Source organism: Falco peregrinus, chromosome 5, assembly GCF_023634155.1.
Source record: "Falco peregrinus isolate bFalPer1 chromosome 5, bFalPer1.pri, whole genome shotgun sequence".
NCBI classification, from domain to species: Eukaryota; Metazoa; Chordata; class Aves; order Falconiformes; family Falconidae; genus Falco; species Falco peregrinus.
The window spans coordinates 41,749,816-41,767,501 of NC_073725.1; the positions used below are offsets into that span (position 1 = coordinate 41,749,816).

General features: G+C 40.9%; 1 long non-coding RNA gene across 1 annotated transcript in view; it reads left to right on the forward strand.

Annotated features, from left to right (window-relative positions):
- Positions 1-17,686, forward strand: part of LOC129784494 (uncharacterized) — a 62,348-nt gene that overhangs the window by 16,422 nt on the left and 28,240 nt on the right. Inside the window, exon 2 of the long non-coding RNA XR_008747288.1 lies at positions 6,273-6,392. This is a non-coding gene — a long non-coding RNA (uncharacterized LOC129784494). The remainder of the gene's footprint in view (positions 1-6,272; positions 6,393-17,686) is intronic.

The window sequence follows — 17,686 nt, forward strand, 5'->3', positions numbered from 1 at the left end:
CCTCACCAATTTTTCTGTTTTAAAAATCATCATGAGTAGTTAGCATTAGTATAATTTCAGTGGCATGTACAGAGAAATCCTAGGGCAGCAATCCTCTCTTTTTTTGATAGCCTCACTCTGGAGCAGTGCAACTGAAAGCAAAAACTCAGGAGATTGTCAGGAGCTGTGAATGTAAGGCTGTGCTACCATGAATCACATGACGACAGAGGAACATTTTGGGCTTGGCACCTTTTTCACAGGACATTGAAAAGAAAAATCGATATACAGCTCAATGTGGCGAAAATTTCAACAAGCTATATGTATTTCAGTGAAGAAATCTGTTCATTTCGGGCAATTAGTGTTGAGGATGTATACCCTAAATCTAGAAGCTCTGAGCTTTCAGTGTTGTTGAATTTGCATGAGAAGTTGCTACACGGACAAAGCAAATGAAAATCTTGACTCCTTTTTCTGCATTTCAGAGGGCATCATGCTTGCAGGGAGCAGAACCCTTTCAGAACAAAATGCAAGGCCAACAGGGAACTGGTTATGGCTTCCCAGATTTCTGGATGCCTTTTTTTTTTTTTTTTTTTTTTTTTCTAGTTTGCACCAGTTGGTGAGCAACTGGTTCCTGTGTACTCTAGCCACTCGTCTGTAATAAGCTTTCTTTAGATTACCTATATATTCTCTGTGCCATGTGGTCTGAGAGGAACTGCCTTCCATTCTGTGATGAAATAACTAGCTGAGCAGATAGGGAAGAGCTGTGGATATTGTATACCTTGAATTTAACAAGGGCTTTAACAGTCTACTTAGTGTTCTAACAGTTAAACTGGTGAGCTATGGACTGCAAAAATAGTAAGGAAAATTATCTCAACCACTGAGCTCTAAGTGTGGTGGTCAATGGTACAAAACTCACCCGGCAGCTGGTTATGAGTGCCTCAGGGATGGATGCCAGCCATGCTTGTTTTCAGTAACAACTTGGATGACTGGATAGACAGCATCCTTTGCAAGTTTGCAGATTATGTGAATTGGGAAATGTGGTCACTGGAGGGCAGGGCTGCTGTTTGAGGGACTTTGTCAGGCTCCAGAAATGGGCTGTCAGGAACTTCATGAAATTCACCAAAGGCAAATGCAAAGTCCTACATCTGGGGTGGAATAAACCTACATGACAGCACAGGGCCGCACTGGGTGGCTAGGAAGCAGCTTTGTAGAAAAGGACCCAAGGTCCTCATGGACAGTGATTTGCACAAGTCATCAGTGTGCCCTTCTGGCAAAGAAGGCCAGCTGCATTGTGGGCTACATTAGGAGGAGGATAGCAAGCAGGTAGAGGGCTCTTTCCCTCTTATCTGGCACTTGTGAAACCATGTCTCTAGTGCTGTGCCCAGTTTGGCCTCCTCAGTACAGAAAAGACACTGTCATAGTGGAGCAAGTGGAGATGCTTAGGGGGCTGGAGCACATGATGTACAAGAAGAGTCTGAGAGTGCTGTTTGTTTCGTACTACGGCTAATGCAATGGGAACAATCGTACTGCTGCATGTGACTGCCTAACAGGGGGATATAGAGAAGACAGAGCTAGACTCTTCTCAGAGGAGCACAGTGGAAGGTCAAGAGGCTGTGATCAGAAGTTAGAACATGGGAAACTCCATCCCAGTGCAAGGGGAAAACCTTTTGCCCTGAGCGTGGTCAAACACTGGAACAGGTCACCTGGATAGGTTGTGGAATCTCCATCCATGGAGATACATGAAACCTGACTGGTTTCATTCTGCCTTCAACAGCTCAATCTAAATGGACCTACACTGAGTAGGGGGCCAGTGGTTCCTTCCAGCTGACACGATTCTAAGGGATTCATTACACCGTACTCATTGAATGCATATAGGCTAATGCCAGTAAGAGAGACTGATCTCTATTCATATTTTTGAAGTAGAAGGTACAGGTGAATGAACTTAGGTTTTACAGAGGACAATATAAAGCTGAAACAATTAAAGTTAAAGAAGAAATTACTTATAGATTTTCATTTGTATAGTATGTTACTTGAGTCTTAGAAGTGCGTGAACAGTATTATATTTATTCCACCTTCTCTGTGTCTTCTTGATATTTCATTTTATATCTTCTTTTCTCTCATGAGAACTTCCTGGGAATTGCATTCACTTTCTTGTTGCAGTTAATCACATCATTTAATTGTTTGCACATACTGATGGCGATCCATATGAAACCTAAATTTTTTGCTCCTCCTGATCTAACTGGAGGGATTTTATGTAACTTCTGATTCCCAGGGTAATTGTATTAATTATTATTATGGTTCTGTGTATTCCTGCTGCTGGGAGAAGTTTATTAGTATTTTTTGAGGGCTCATCTTCAGTGGAGATGTAAAGTCATTTTACTGAAGCTAAACTGTCTTGGATCAGCAACTGTGTACAGAGATAGTGTAATATATATATTGAGTGCTTTGATTAACAGCTTAGCAGTTTCATACTTGAATTGAAGTCTCTTGGTGCCTTCCTACCCCATTACTAGCTAGAAAATTAATAGGCTTTGAGATTTCCCCCTCTGACAGTCCAGTATTTGAAAGCTTAAGAAAGAAAGGTTTGTATGTAGGTGGTAATCTGTTACAGGTCATCTTTGTTCCCTCAGACTAAGGCTCCAGAGAGGAACAGCACCAAGACAAAACCAGTGTGCAATGTATATTCAAGTCTAAAGTCTGATTTCAAATAGGTTGGCTGTTGCACATTGATAATTGATCTGCTTCTAGCCTTTGTTTTCTCTCTTGTATTATTCCCCCCTCCCCATGTTTATATATTTCTTGTATCAAATAATTTTATCCAGAAATAAATGTTATAGAGACATTATAGCCTCACTATGGGATTAAATACAGACAGTTCTGGGTGAAGATGTATAAATCATAACAGTGTACTCCATCAACTTCCATTTTTATACCCATAAGATGAGGCATAAAGTACAGTTTTTACCTTGTAAAATGAAGAAAAGGAAACAGTAAGAATTTATTGCACCCAATAAACAAAAGGAAAGAAAGGGAATGGAATTTAAGAAATAATGTGCTAACTCAAAACAATCCAGAGATGAATATAAAATATATACGCTATATATCTAAAGCTATTCATTGTAATAAATAACATAGAAAAAACATTGTAAATCATGGGACCTAGTTTAGTTTCCATGCATTGTTGTTTTATGCAAGATCAAGCAGGCCTTACAGGAAACTACAAAGCATTTTTTTGCAATGTACTCCTTTGAACTGGGTTTGTGTAGGTAAAGACTATGACATAATAATGTGCCAAATGTTTCTCATACTGCCAGATGTTATAGCTACCTTGCTCTTTGCCTATAGGTCTTGCTATAACTGGTCTTTAACTCTCTTTGAGCTTCTTAATAGGCATGGTCTGCAGTATTTGATTTTCCAGCTTGACTCTTACATTTTGATGTGTCAAAATTAATCTTTTAGAATACTGAACGGAATTAGGATTCAGTGCAAAAATTTGTTATTGATTTGTTGCAAATTAGGTCAGGTCTGGAAATATCATCTCCTGCAGTATGTTTTTGGAGTATTTTTCAAGTAAAATTTAAAAAACATTTAAAAAGCATTTTCAGTAAACACCTTGCTAACTCTATTGCCAGTAAGGTTTTCACAAGTGTGAAAAATACATTATCATCTTATATCTAACTATATTCTAAAGAAATACAGTAGTGCCAGTCTGTGTAATCAGAATCTTAAACTGAGAGAGGCCCAAAGCTGGATAGATTTTCAACAAACGGTTTTGAAGGGCTGCCATTTTTCTGTACTTACCTATGACTTGTCAACAAAACTGTGTTGTAGAGTATTTTTCGAGAATCAAAGCAAAACAGTTATCACTTGGGGGGAATTTTTAAATTAAGTCCTATATATTCACTTTTTATAACAGTCACACAAATACCAGTAGTATTTCCCTAGATAGAAGACAGTCTTTTTCCTGTTTCAGAATAAATGGTATAAAAAGCTTGTTTAAGGTGATGTTGGAAATGTTTTGATGTTGAATGTCAAGGACATCATACAAGTTCTTTTCAATGCTTGTCCAAATTTCTGTTAGTATGAAACTCGGCAGGAATGCCACTGCCAGACCTTCAACCTTGTGACATCTTAAGAATCTGGCAGAAACTTGCCAGATGCTCCTCCAGCAGCTCACCTGGAAGACCGAAGGTGATAGAAACTCTGCTTGGCTTTTTGAAATATAAATCCCTTTCCCAGTAAGTCAGCAAGGATTCCCAGTGTTGAATGCTGTCTTCATCTATGGAAGTTTTGGATACAAATGCTTCTTCAGAAACATCAACAGCCAAACAATGAGAGATCTGCTTTATTTCGCATCTTAAGCTAACTGAGAAGCTTTACCGAAATAATTGCTTGCATGATAACTTCAGCTCCAACTACAGCATCCAAAAGCTTCTCAAAGCCGTACTGTTATGGTAAAAGGAAAAGCCTGAAGATCAATCACCCAAGACACATAATCACCCTGAAATTGTTAATAACTGCCAATATCTGGTTTTAAGCTGGAGAAAGCAATAACCTACACAACACTAGCTTCTTTATATATTTGTATCATGTATGTTTCTAATGCAAAAACTAATGAAAAGTATACGGTTCACTGAAAAATACATTCCTCATTACACCTCATTTTTCTAAATTCTTTACTAGGTGTAAGAGAAACAGTTATGTAATTGTGAAAAGGAAAAAAAATCCCACCCCTTTATTCTAATGTAAATGTAGCAACATTTTTTCACATTGAAGGAGAGAATAGAATTACGTTGGTCAAAAGAGACCGATTCCATCAAAGAAGAAAATAGCTGTAAGACTTAAGATACCTCCAAAATCGGGGAAAGAAATGCACGAAACCTGAAAGCCTCATTAGCAACTTGTTAGGAGAAAAATAGGTTACTAGTGTAAAGGTAAACTAATTGTATGTAAAGTAAAGGTAGTGCTGTGGGCTGACCCTGGCTGAACACCAGGTGCCCACCAAAGCCACTCTGTCACTTCCCTCCTCAACTGGTCAGGGAGAGAAAATACAATGGAAGGCTTGTGGGTTGAGATAAGGACAGGGAGATCACTCAGCAGTTACTGTCATGGGCGAAACAGACTCAGCTTAGGGAAATGAGTTTAATTTATTACTATTCAAATCAAAGTAGTATAATGGGAACTAAAAATCAAAACTTAAGAACACCTTCCCCTCACCCCTCCCTTCTTCCCAGGCTCAACTTCACTCTCAATTTCTCTGCCTCCTCCCCCCAGGTGGTGCAGGGGAAGGAGGAATGGGGGTTACGGTCAGTTCATCACAGCTGTCTCTGCTGCTCCTTCCTCCTCACACTCTTCCCCCTGCTTCAGTGTGGGGTCCCTCCCATGGGAGACAGTTCTTCATTAATTTCTCCAATGTGAATCCTTCCCATGAGCTGAAGTTCATGAACTCTTCCAGCGTGGGTCCCTTCCACAGGCTGCAGTCTTTCAGGAACTGGCTGCTCCAGCATGGGTCCCCTGCAGGGTCACAGGCCCTGCCAGCAAACCTGCTCCAGCACGGGCTTCCCAGAGGTCACAGCCTCCTTTAGGCATCCACCTGCTCCAGCGTGGGGTCCTCCACGGGCTGCAGGTGATACCTGCTCCACCATGGACCTCCCTGGGCTGAGGGGCACAGCCTGCCTCACCGTGGGCTTCACCAGGGGCTGCCAGGGAATCTCTGCTCCAGCTTCTGGAGCTCCTCCTGCCTCCTTCTGCACTGACCTGGTGTCTGCAGAGTTGTTGCTCTCACATATTGTTACTCCTCTCTTTTGCTGCAATTGCTGTTGCACAGTAACTTTTCCCCCCTCCTTAAATATGTGATCAAAGAGACTCTACCACCATCACTGATGGGCTTGGCCTTGGCCAGCAGTGGGTCCGTCTTGGAGCTGTCTGGGATTGGCTCTATTGGACGTAGTGGAATCTTCCAGCAGCTTCTCACAGAAACCACCCCTGTAGCACACACCCTCTACACCCACTCCCCACCCCCCCAGTCTTCCCATGCAAACCCAATACAAATAGTTATGTTGTATTCTGTAAATGTTTTTAACTGTATTATTTGTTCTGGACGTCACAAGACATGTTTTGCACATTTTTCAACCTGTCTTAAGCATGATTTAAGGTTAACAGAGCATTCCTTACCCAAGCCTCTAAAGAATCTGTGAAGCACAGCCATTTGACATATCAACAAGTGCCCTATGTACCCAGCACATCCTCCACAGTGCCTAAAGTTTGCAGACATGTTCCTTTTGTTCCCCCTGCAGCGAACAGGCAGAGAGCAAGAACCACAAGTGTCAGGGGAAGCAGAAGTCTTTTCCAGTGACTGCTGGTGACACTGAAGGGTCTCCAACATGCCATAAGGTACTGTTGTGCAAGCCAAAAAGGTAAAGATCATAGGTGTCTCTTTTTATCGCTTTTGTTTCACTTGAATTCCTAAACAAACAAAATATATGCAATTATTCTTTTGATCTGTCTGCACGTCTTTCTTTCCAACTATCCCTAAAAAATTTTGAATCCTGGAAATGAATTTCAAACAATACATTCAGGGTGGATCTGAGGTTTTAAAGGTCATGAATTTTGAGAAGTTTTGTGAAAACTGCTATTTGAATAGAGATTTCCTTCACTGACGAAAAGACAAAGAGAATTTACATGCATAAGTACACGTGGAACTGCTACACGTGCAGAAACAGAAACTGGCTAGTTGGTCACCGTGTGTGATGCCAGCCAGCCGCTGCACCTTTTGCCCAAATAAGCATAAGCTGTAGCAGGCAGCTTATTTTAGGGGTGTAATAGGTAACCTGCTAGGAGAAAAGGGTTCATCAATTCTGTTGTTCATGAAAAAAAATTTGTTATATAATTCTTATTATATTTCAATGTTAAATTTTATGATTATAGTTGAAAATACTGATATAAAAGACTAATGTATTCCTTGTTTTGCAATTAAGTTTAACTACTATATTGTAGTTATACATATATTTTTATTTTAAATAACTTTTTAAAAATATGATTCTCACAGCGGGGTCCTGGCCTAGTCAGATAAGCACTTTTAATAAAATAGAAAGGCAACTGTTTTTTGTTGTTCACAATTCATATGATATCTTCCCTAAGAAAGTCATATGCTTTTTTAAAAGTGCATTTTTGATCTGGACAGCTTGATTATTTTTTTTAAATCACTGCAAACACTGTGACTTATTTCAAGTATGACTACAGTTCTCTGTTTTGTATAAAGATAATTTGAACAGAAACTTCTTTAATCAGGAGAAGGTAGATGATTTAGTTTTGTCACATGCAGAACTATAAACTGTGTAATGTTATACTCTAGAACTTTGGTCGATATACAATACAGGCTTTAGGGACAGTTTGCAGAATGTATTTGTCTAGGATAAAGTTAAACTATGGAGAAGTTAATGCAATCTATTTATAAGTTTTCTTACTATTAAAAAAAAGAAGAAAAAACCAAGATGTTCTGCTATCGCTATTAAATGATTAAGTAATTTACACTGCAGAGATCCATTGCCAAACTTAAGTTCTCAAACAAAACCATTGTTTTTCAACACTGGGAGAGTACGTACAGCTCCTGGCTTCATTCTGTTTTGATGAAATATGTCATTGATAAAAGAGAGTTCAAGCTTCCCTAAACCAATTAAAATGTTTTTGCCTCAGGTGGTAAATAAAAGCACATGATAGAACTAAAGCAGACTGGGAGAGTGGTAATCAGTACAGTAGTTCAGTATTGAACAATATTGAACACTGTAACAATAACACATAATAAATCATTTTGAAAGGTACATTGGATATATTTTTTTCAAGGACAAATAAAGTATACTCACAAGGATCAAAAGGACACCTTAGTTATTTTTATGTTCTATTTTAGAAATTATTGACAGTTCCTCTTTAAAGTAGCTTTATCTTGCTTGACTGCAAAATATTTATGAGAATACTTTTGGGTATGGGTCAGTTAGATGTAAATATGTTTTATTGAAAGCTTTTTCCTTCAAAACATTATGCGACTGTAATGTTTCATTTTTAAGAGCACTATCTTGATTTTTATACCTCAAATATCTTGATCTTATAAATGTGAGATGTATTCAATCCACTTATGTTTGTATCATGCAAGCCAATGATAGAGTTCAGCGTGTGTTGTTGCTGTGCCATCTTTTCCTTTATACAACTAATTCATTAAAGAAAAAACCATAATGTTTACGAGAAAATTTTACTAAATACATAACCATATTCCTGGCAATTCCAGCAGACTCAGTATTTCACCCAGAAGGATCAACAGGGATCCAGACAGACTGTTCTTTCCATTTTTTCTGCAGGATCCTATGTGAGGGGTCAGTTCAATGCAGTTCATTCACTCAAGCCCATGAAAGATAATGGTTAACAAACAGAACGGCAAAGTATGCTGAAAAACAAATATTATATGTTTAGAATAGGAATTATTTAAGCAATGAGGCAAAGTAAAATTTGTAGTATGACTTTTGTGTTCTGACCTTGAAACCAAACTTTATTTTTTTATTTTGATTAAATTACTTTTTTATTTACATCATGTTCTCAAATATAACTTCCTTTAATTAGATTATGTCCTAATTTGGAATAATTATTGTCCATTTTCAATAAGAACTCATCCATTTTTGAGAACTGTTTGCATCTGCTGGTGAGGTGTACCCATTTAAGAAAATGAGCTTACGTTGTTTTCCCTTGAGCTGTCAAACTTTCCTTATTTGAATACAAGAGTACTGAAATACTCAGAGACCACAAGCACAAACCTTTACAGAGCTTAGCTTTACCCCAATCTCTGCAGTGGGACTGAGCTCTCCAGTTTTAAAGCAAGCAAATCTTTTACTTATTTCTTGCTTGCCTAATCACTAAAACTGTGCTTTGTTTTCTTGTAACCACTTCTGGAAGTTCTGCCATTGTCTCTCTTCCCCAGAGATTGTGGAGGGTTTTTTTGGGTAATAGATTTCTACTGTGATAAACCAAAACTGACATTCTAATCTAGATTTTGTGTGTCAGTAGATCATTTTTAGAACTATAAAATTCTAAATCATACAGGAAACATTATAAGCATCTTCTTGTAAAACTGCAGTTCTCTGTGCATGTATGACTTAATGAATGATTGGAATATTGTATGGTTTTACCTTCAGCTTTTTACGAGCTACATTTTTGTCCCCTTTGCCAAAGAAATTTTTGAGATGAGTTGCAGGGAAGAGGTGAAATGTTGAATAGATGAGAAAGCTCACCCAAAGTGTATTTTATTCACAGAGTTTAGTAGCACTGGATGTTAGTGACTGTCTGCTGAGTAGAAAACAAGCTACACCTCATCACAAGCACCATCAGTTGCTCCTTAGAATGCTCTTTTCTTCCACATTTGAGGATATCCTCCAGAGGTTTCTGAGACTATTTTTATTGAGGTTTAATCTGGTGCAAATATTGTCCATGTGTCCATTCATACATAAGTCACTGTCAAGCTATATAAGCAATGCTATCCACAGTGTTTCTATTTAAAAAGAAGCTAGAATGGGATGAAAAGCACCTTTCCTATTTAAAATTTTTTTTAAGCCAAATGAATTTAATATTTCTTTACTGTCCAAAATTTAATATAAAATGCCAGGCTCTCCACATTAAAATATAACTGGGATGCTGAAGATAAAATCTGGAGGACCCCCGATTAGCTAAAAATTTGTTGAAGTTGACATGGAGTTACTTACGGTGTCAGCATACCTAGAGCCCCTGTGGGAATGCCTTAGATTTGGATTAAGCTCTCAGTGGGCAGAAGTCTTCATCAGAAGGCAATACACATGCTGGAAATGTAAGTGAAAGTGAGTTTGATTAGCTTTTGCTACTGCTTTGGAAAGCTAAGATTGAATTTTCTCTGTTTCCCAAAGGACAGTCAAGGTCAAGGACAATAAATATCCTTTGAGAAGGGAGTTTGAAGAAGTTCTTGGTGCAGCACTGCACTGTGTGGGATGCCCTGTTTCTATTATGTGTTAGTTGACTGCTCAAGATAAATATTTGCTTTCACAGGAAGAAAAAAGCAGCAACAAAAATATAATATTCATCATTTGCAGCTTTAAAAAGTGCAAGATAATACCCTTTCCCTTTTTTTTTTTTTTTCTTTTTTTTTCCCCCAGTTACACTGCTTGGGGACCTGAAAAGGGGATGAAAGTTTCAGTATTCTGGGCACAATATGGAAGACAATCATTGTCCCAGAGAGTTTACCAGAAAATGGCTACATGTTCGATTGCCAAAGAAGTAAGAAGGAGTCAGTGGACCCACTACCTTGGCATTCCAGAGGGCCAGCTTTGGCCTGTTTCAGAGCCTTGTTGACACAGTCTCTTGGGAGACAGTTCTGAAGGGCCAAGGGGTCCAGGGAGCTGGACATCCTTCAAGAATGCAGTCTTAAAGGTGCAGGAGCAGGCCATCCCCATATGCCAAAAGCCTGACTGAACAGAGCTTTGGCTGGAACTCAGGGAGAAAAGGAGAGTTGGAAGAGGGAGCAGTCAACTCAGGAGTACTATAAGGATGTCACAAGGTTATGCAGGGCAAAGATTAGGGAGACAAAAACCCAGCTAGAACTCAGGCTGGCCACTGCCATAAAGTATAACAAAAAATGTTTTTACAAATATGTTAAAAACCAAAGGAGAGCCAAGGATAATCTTCAGCATTTATTGGATATGGTGAGGAATATTGCCACAAAGGATGATGAAGAGGCAGAGGTGCTTAATACTTTCTTTGCCTCAGTCTTTAACAGTAAGACCAGTTACCGTCCAGGTACTCAGCCTCCTGAGCTGGAAAACAGGGACAAGGAGGAGCAGAATGAAGTCCCCACAGTCAAGGAGGAAATGATTAGTGACCTGCTGCTCCACTTAGACATGCACAAGTCTATGGGGCCGGATGGGATCTACCCAAGGGTACTGAAGGAGCTGGCAGAGGAACTCACCAAGCCACTTTCCATCATTTATCAAGAGTCATGGCAAATTAGAGAGGTCCCAGAAGACTGGAGGCCAGTGTGATGCCCAGCTACAAGAAGGGCAGGAAGGAGGACCCAGGGAACTACAGGCTTGGCAGCCTGACCTCGATGCAGGGGAAGGTTATGGAGCAGATCAGCCTGAGCACCATCGTGTGGCACAGGCAGGACAACTGGGGGATCAGGCCCAGCCAGTGTGTGGTTATGAAAGGCAGGTCCTGCTTGACAAACCTGATCTCCTACAACAAGATGGACCCACCTAATGGGTGAGGGGAAGGCTGTGAATGTTGTCTGCCTGGACCTTAGTAAAGCCTTTGACACCATCTCCCACAGCATTCTCCTGGAGAAACTGGCTGCTCAAGGCTTGGATGGGTGTGCTCTGCGCTGGGTTAAAACCTGGCTGGACAGCTGAGCCCAAAGGGTGGTGGTGAATGGTGTTATATCCAGCTGGTGGCTGGTCACAAGTGGTGTCCCGCAGGGCTCAGTATTGGGGCCAGTTCTGTTTAATAACTTTATTGACAATCTGGTTGAGGGGATCGAGTGCCCCCTCAGCCAGTTTGCAGAGGACACCAAGCGGGGGGAGCGTTGATCCGCCTGAGGGCAGGAGGCTCTGCAGGGGGGTCTGGGCAGGCCGGGCCTGTGGCCGAGGCCAGTTGTAGGAGAAGTGCCAGGTCCTGCACTGGGGACACAACAGCCCCACGCAGCGCTACGGGCTGGGGAAGGGTGGCTGGGAAGTGCCTGGTGGGAAATGACTTGGGGGTGCTGGTTGACGGTTGACAGCACATGAGCCAGCAGTGTGCCCAGGTGGCCAGGAAGCCAGCAGCATCCTGGCTGGTGTCAGGAAGAGTGAGGCCAGCAGGGCCGGGGAAGTGACTGTCCCCCTGTACTCAGCACTGTTGAGGCTGCACCTTGAACACTGTGTTCAGTTTTGGGCCCCTCACTTCAGAGGGGACCTTGGGGTGCTGTAGCGTGTCCAGAGAAGGGCAACGAAGCTGGTGAAGGGCCTGGAGCACAAGGCTTATGAGGAGTGGCTGAGGGAACTGGGGTTGTTTAGTCTGGAGCAAGGGAAGCTCAGGGGAGAGCTTATTGCTCCCTACAACTGCCTGAAAGGAGATTGTGGTGAGGTGGGGTTGGGTGTCTTCTTCCAGAGAACAAGTGACAAGACAAGAGGAAATGGCCTCCATTTGTGCCAGGGGAGGTTTAGATTGTAGGAAGCATTTCTTCACTGAAAGGGTGGTCAAGCAGTGGAACAGGCTGCCCAGGGAAGTGACTGAGTCACCATCCTGGATGTGTTTAAAAGATGAGTAGATGTGGCACTTAGGGATACAGTTTAGTGGTGGACTTGGCAGTGCTGGGTTAACAGTCGGACACGATAATCCCCAAAGTCTTTTCTAACCTAAATGATTCTATGATTCTAGACTATCCTGAGGAACTCTTATGCATATCTTTCAAAGTTTTGTGGTCGCAAAGTCTGATTTTTCAGACCATGTGCACAGTATTCCTGTGGGTTCTCCCCTATGAATCACAAGAGAAAAATGTTGCTGTTTTCTGAGCTGTTACACAAAAGTGAAATCCTAAAAAGACATAAAGCTTATATGAGATTCATTTTACTATGCCATATTTAATGTACATTTCTTTCAGTTGCAGTCCTAGCTTCTGTCACCAGCACTCACTTCAAGACATTTACTCTGTCATGTGCCTCCCCCACTCCTGCGCGAATAGGTCTGGTAGTGAGGTTCCCACTGGTAAGACGGGTGAGGAAACTAATGAAGGCTGCAGGTTTTACTTTTTTTTAAAGGTTATTTTTAGGAAATCATCTGTCTGTATAGCACCAGCAGGTGATTTGCTATTTCGGATGCTATTCTGGTTTTCCACAAACCATTTTGCACCAACTAAGTGGTTTCTTGCAGCTTATTCCAGCTCTATTTTGTTTACTAAAAACTGGAAAGATAAATAACCTGAATCTTAAAGATTCACAAGTGCCAGATATATGTACATATTAAAGTTATTCAGACAGTATGATTTCCTTCAGTGCTTTGTAGTGTAGCTGTTCTTATTTAAGGGTGATGATCTTAATTGTGCTGTATTTCCCATTTTTCTTTGTTCCCATTCATGCTCTTAGAAGACTGAAGAAATATTCTGCTCTTACCATAATATATACCCTTGAGAAAACACTGAAAAGGCATGTTTGTTAAACACTCCAAGCAATATCCAAGCATTGATGCAGCTACTTTGGCCATCCCATACTTACTGATTTTGCATCCAAAAAAACAGGAAAAAGAAAGTCAATCCAAAGTGCTATTAAAAGTACACCTTAGCAAGCCCACTCTGGGCAGATATAAAACTTCTAACCATAGCTTGCTATATCCAGACCTCATTGTTCCTCAGAAAACCATCTCATGTAGCTAAGCTTTGGATTCTTTCTCTTTGATCAAACTCTCCAAGTGCTTTATTATTTTGTTGGTTATAGAATCATAGAAGTTTGGGTTGGAAGGGGCCTTTAAAGGTCTGTAGATGAATGAAGGCAGTGGGTTGATTAGCATTGATAACATGCAGCTGTGGCCTTGCCTCGAAGGCAGTGGGTTGGTTGACATGGATGATGTGCAGCTGTAGCTTGTTCCAGCTAAGTATTTAAATAGCACTGAGGAGTGTGGGGTGGGTGGGAGAGTGGTTGTGTGGTTTGGCTTCTGGGGGAAGGAAGAAACAGCATGGACAGTAGAATCTGACTGATGGTAAAAGCCTTATTGCAGCCTATTAGTTTGTTTGTGCTGCAATAACTGGTGCCCTGTGTGAGGCAAACTGAGTTGGACTCTGACTACAATTGGTACCCAGTGTAGCTGAGACAAGTGGGAGAACCTGTGACCCATAACAGACACTGAGAGGTGAGCTGTTGACAACTAATCAATATGAGTTGTTCATCTTAACTCAAATGGCAACTTTTGGTGCCCAGCATGGGTGGGGACTAATTGATGTGGGTGCAGAAGAAGAAAATTCTATGTTAATAATGCTTATAGATATATTTGAAAAAAGAAGTATAAAGTATAACAAGAAAGCCACAGCTGCATACTATCAATGCTAATCAACCCATTGCCTTCTTTCCTCTACACAGGTCATGCAGTGAGCAGGGACATCTTCAACTAAATCAGATTGTTCAGAGCTCTGTCCAACCTTGCCTTGAATATTTCTAGGGATGGGGCATCTACCACCTCTCTGGTCAAGCGCCAGTGTTTCACCACCCTCATTGTTTAAAAAGTTTCTTCCTCATACCTAGTCTGAATCTGCCCTCTTTTAGTTTAAATATATTACCTCCTGTCCTATTGCAACAGGCCCTACTAAAGTCTGTTATCTTTCTTATAACCCCCCTTTAAGTACTGAAAGGCTGCAATAAGGTCTCCCTGGAGTGTTTTCTTCTCCAGGCTGAATAACCCCAATTCTCCCATCCTGTCTTGACAGGAGAGGTGTTTCATCCCTCTGATCATATTTGTGGCCCTCCCCTGGGCCTGCTCCAGCAGGTCCATGTCTTTCCTGTGCTGAGGGCTCCGGAGCTGGATGCAGCACTGCAGGTGGGGTCTCACCAGAGCAGAGTAGAAGGACATAATTCCTTTCCTTGACCTGATGCCCACTTGGCCTTCTGGGCTGCAAATGCACGTTGCTGGCTCATGTCCACCTTTTCATCCACTAGCACCTCCAAGTCCTCCTCTGCAGGGCTGCTCTCAGTACCTTCATCCTCCAGTCTATATTGATGCCCGTGGTTCCCCCAACCCAGGTGCAGGACCTGGCACTTGGCCTTGTTGAACCTCATGAGGTTGACATGGGCCCAATTCTTAAGCTTGTCTAAGGCCCCTCTGGATGGCAACCCATCCCTCAGGTATGTCAGCTGCAGCACTCTGTCATCTGCAAGCTTGCTGAGGGTGCACTTGATCCTGCTCTCTCTATCATTGATGAAGATACTAAACAGTACTTATTCACTTAATTCTCATGTTTTACAGAGCAGGACTTGGTACCCCATGTTCTGGGATGGGAACAGGGTAGCTCACGGCCATCTTTATGCTTCCACTCTCTTTCTATGTCAAATCCATTGCAGCTTTAGAGCAGCTTAGTCACTTTGTTGATTTGACTTCTCAAGAAACATACTTTGGACCTGAAATACCTGAAACATTCCTATGCTTGTGAAGAATGGAAAATGACAGTGCTGGCTTCATGCTACATGAAGTTTCACAAGCTTGTGGAATTCCTCTGCTACCATCTTTACAAAAACCAATGTTTAAGTGCAGTCTGGATTATTTTTCACTTGTTCCTCACTGCTTTATGTAATTGTTACAGTGCTGACCTCTTCAGTGCTCCTGCTGCTTCCTGTCCTGATGCTGCATTTGTTTTTGCACTGGCCAAACCTTCCTCCCTCCCTCTGACTGGACTGCTTACTTGACATGTAGGTGAAGAAGACACAGTAGTGGAAAGAATCCTTCTATGTCTCTTGTTTGACTTGAGCAATTGGTCAATGAAATATTTCTTTTAGAAGTTGTTGAGGGAGTCAGGTGTCTTGGTATCATCCTTTTTATTTACAAGGAATGCTCAAAATGACAAGAATTAGAAGCCTCTTTCAGGTAGTACTTGGCATAACTCTTGCTGGGCTTTTTTTAGTGCTATAATCCCAGTGTTGTTCAGGACATATTGTTGATTTATTGATTCTTTCTCTTCATGTCTTTGGTCTTTTTGCCTCAACTGCACCAAGCGATATTCTGCAAAAATCCCTCCACCTGCATAATTGATGCCCTTTTGTCTGTCATATATGCTTGCTCCTAAGTTGACACAACTATTGCTTCACATTATGTTGTTCCATGAAGGAATTCAAAGGCATTTTACAGCTCTCTTTTTCTGCCTACTAAGAAAGCACTCGAGTGATCAAAGTCAAACCCTTCCTAGAACAGTAATCTAAGTCCATAGTGCACACTAAGGTGCATGGTTGGTGGGATAGATTTAAATGTTTTAGAGTAACCTAATTTTAACAGAAATATCTGATAAAAAATTGATACAGTGCTAGAGTTGGAACAAATAGGAATTAATGAACAAATCAAGTTGGAGAGGTAAAATAATGTAGCTTTTGTTTTTAATTGGAAGATAAGGAGAATAAACAAAGGGAAGAGTCCCATGTCCTTAAAAGTTCCTAGTGGATATTAGTCCAGATCTACTGAACGAAGAGACCAAGACACTTGGAATTAAGTGACCTGAAAAAATCTCACACATGTAAATTTGTAAGTATCATGCTCTTTGTATCTTATTCCAACTGAGAACAGGAACAGATGAAAAATCAAGTTTCTAGAATTTATTAGCTACTAAACTAATTACTCTATCATGTGGATTCCAAGGCTTTGTGATACAAAACTGATTTTTGTTCATTTTGAGTATTTTGAAGCCATGTGCCTTTGCCATCACCTCTGATAAGTTTTGGTGTTGCTGTTTAGTTATGAACTATATTTTCCAACAATTCACCAGGAAAGTGTGCTTAAATGGTTGCACTTGCTGCATTGCTAAGTGCAAGGGAGTGTATGCTTTGAAGCCTTTTTAATGTTAGCAAAGATAAGTATGTCACCTGGGAAAACATAACTACTTGTGGTTTAACCCCAGCTGGTAACTAAGTACCACGCAGCTGCTTGCTCACTTCCTCTCCCACCCAGAGAGATGGGGAAGAGAATAAAAAAGGAATGTAAAACTCGAAGGTTGAGATAAGAACAATTTAATAATTGAAATAAAATAAAGCAACAACAATAATAATATTAACAGTTATAATGAAAGGAGGAAGAAGGGGAGAGGAATGAAATCCAAAGGGAAGGGAAAAAAAGAAAACGAGGGATGTACAACACAATTGCTCACCACCCACTGACCGATGCCCAGCAGTGATTGGCAGGCCCTGGCCAACTGGCCCCAGTTTATATACTGAGCATGATGTCCCATGGTATGGGATAGCCCTTTGGACAGTGTAGCTGTCCTGGCTATGTCCCCTCCCAATTTCTTCTGCCTTTCCAGCCGTCTTGCTGGCAGGGCCTGAGAAATTGAAAAGTCCTTGATTTAGTATAAACACTACTCAGCAACTGCTAAAATCAGTGTGTTATCAACATTATTCTCATACCAAATCCAGAACAGAGCACTGCACCAGCTGCTAAGAAGACAATTAACTCTATCCCAGCCAAATGAAGACACTACTCAAATATTTCATGGTGGGGTCTTTCTGCCTCAAGTCATACTCTCAGGAGAGAAATAACCTGAATTAACTCTGCAATGAAGGCTAATAGCCTGCTTGAATGGAACCTGCGGCCCTTGAATTTTATTACAGAGCTTTTATTTCTAGGCTTTTCTACCTCACTTTTTTCATAGAGTAATGTTATTTTTCAGGTGGAGGGGAATGAGAAGAAAAATACTAAACATTGTTAGCATGTTTTCTTCATCCACTTTTAATCCCATGCTCCACAAACTCAAGGAACAATTGGAATATCTCTCTGGCTTTAACTAGTAATTTTTGATCTAAATCCAACCATCACTGACATAAGCACAACTCTTACTCCTCTGTAGGAAAAAATGATAATGAACGTAGCACTGGACTCAAGTACTGCATACAAGCTTCGTTTAAAGAAATGTGCAACAGCTTAAGCACAAACAGTAGCAACAAAAACACCTAGAAGAAATGGAAGAAGTATGGCTATGCCATTCTCC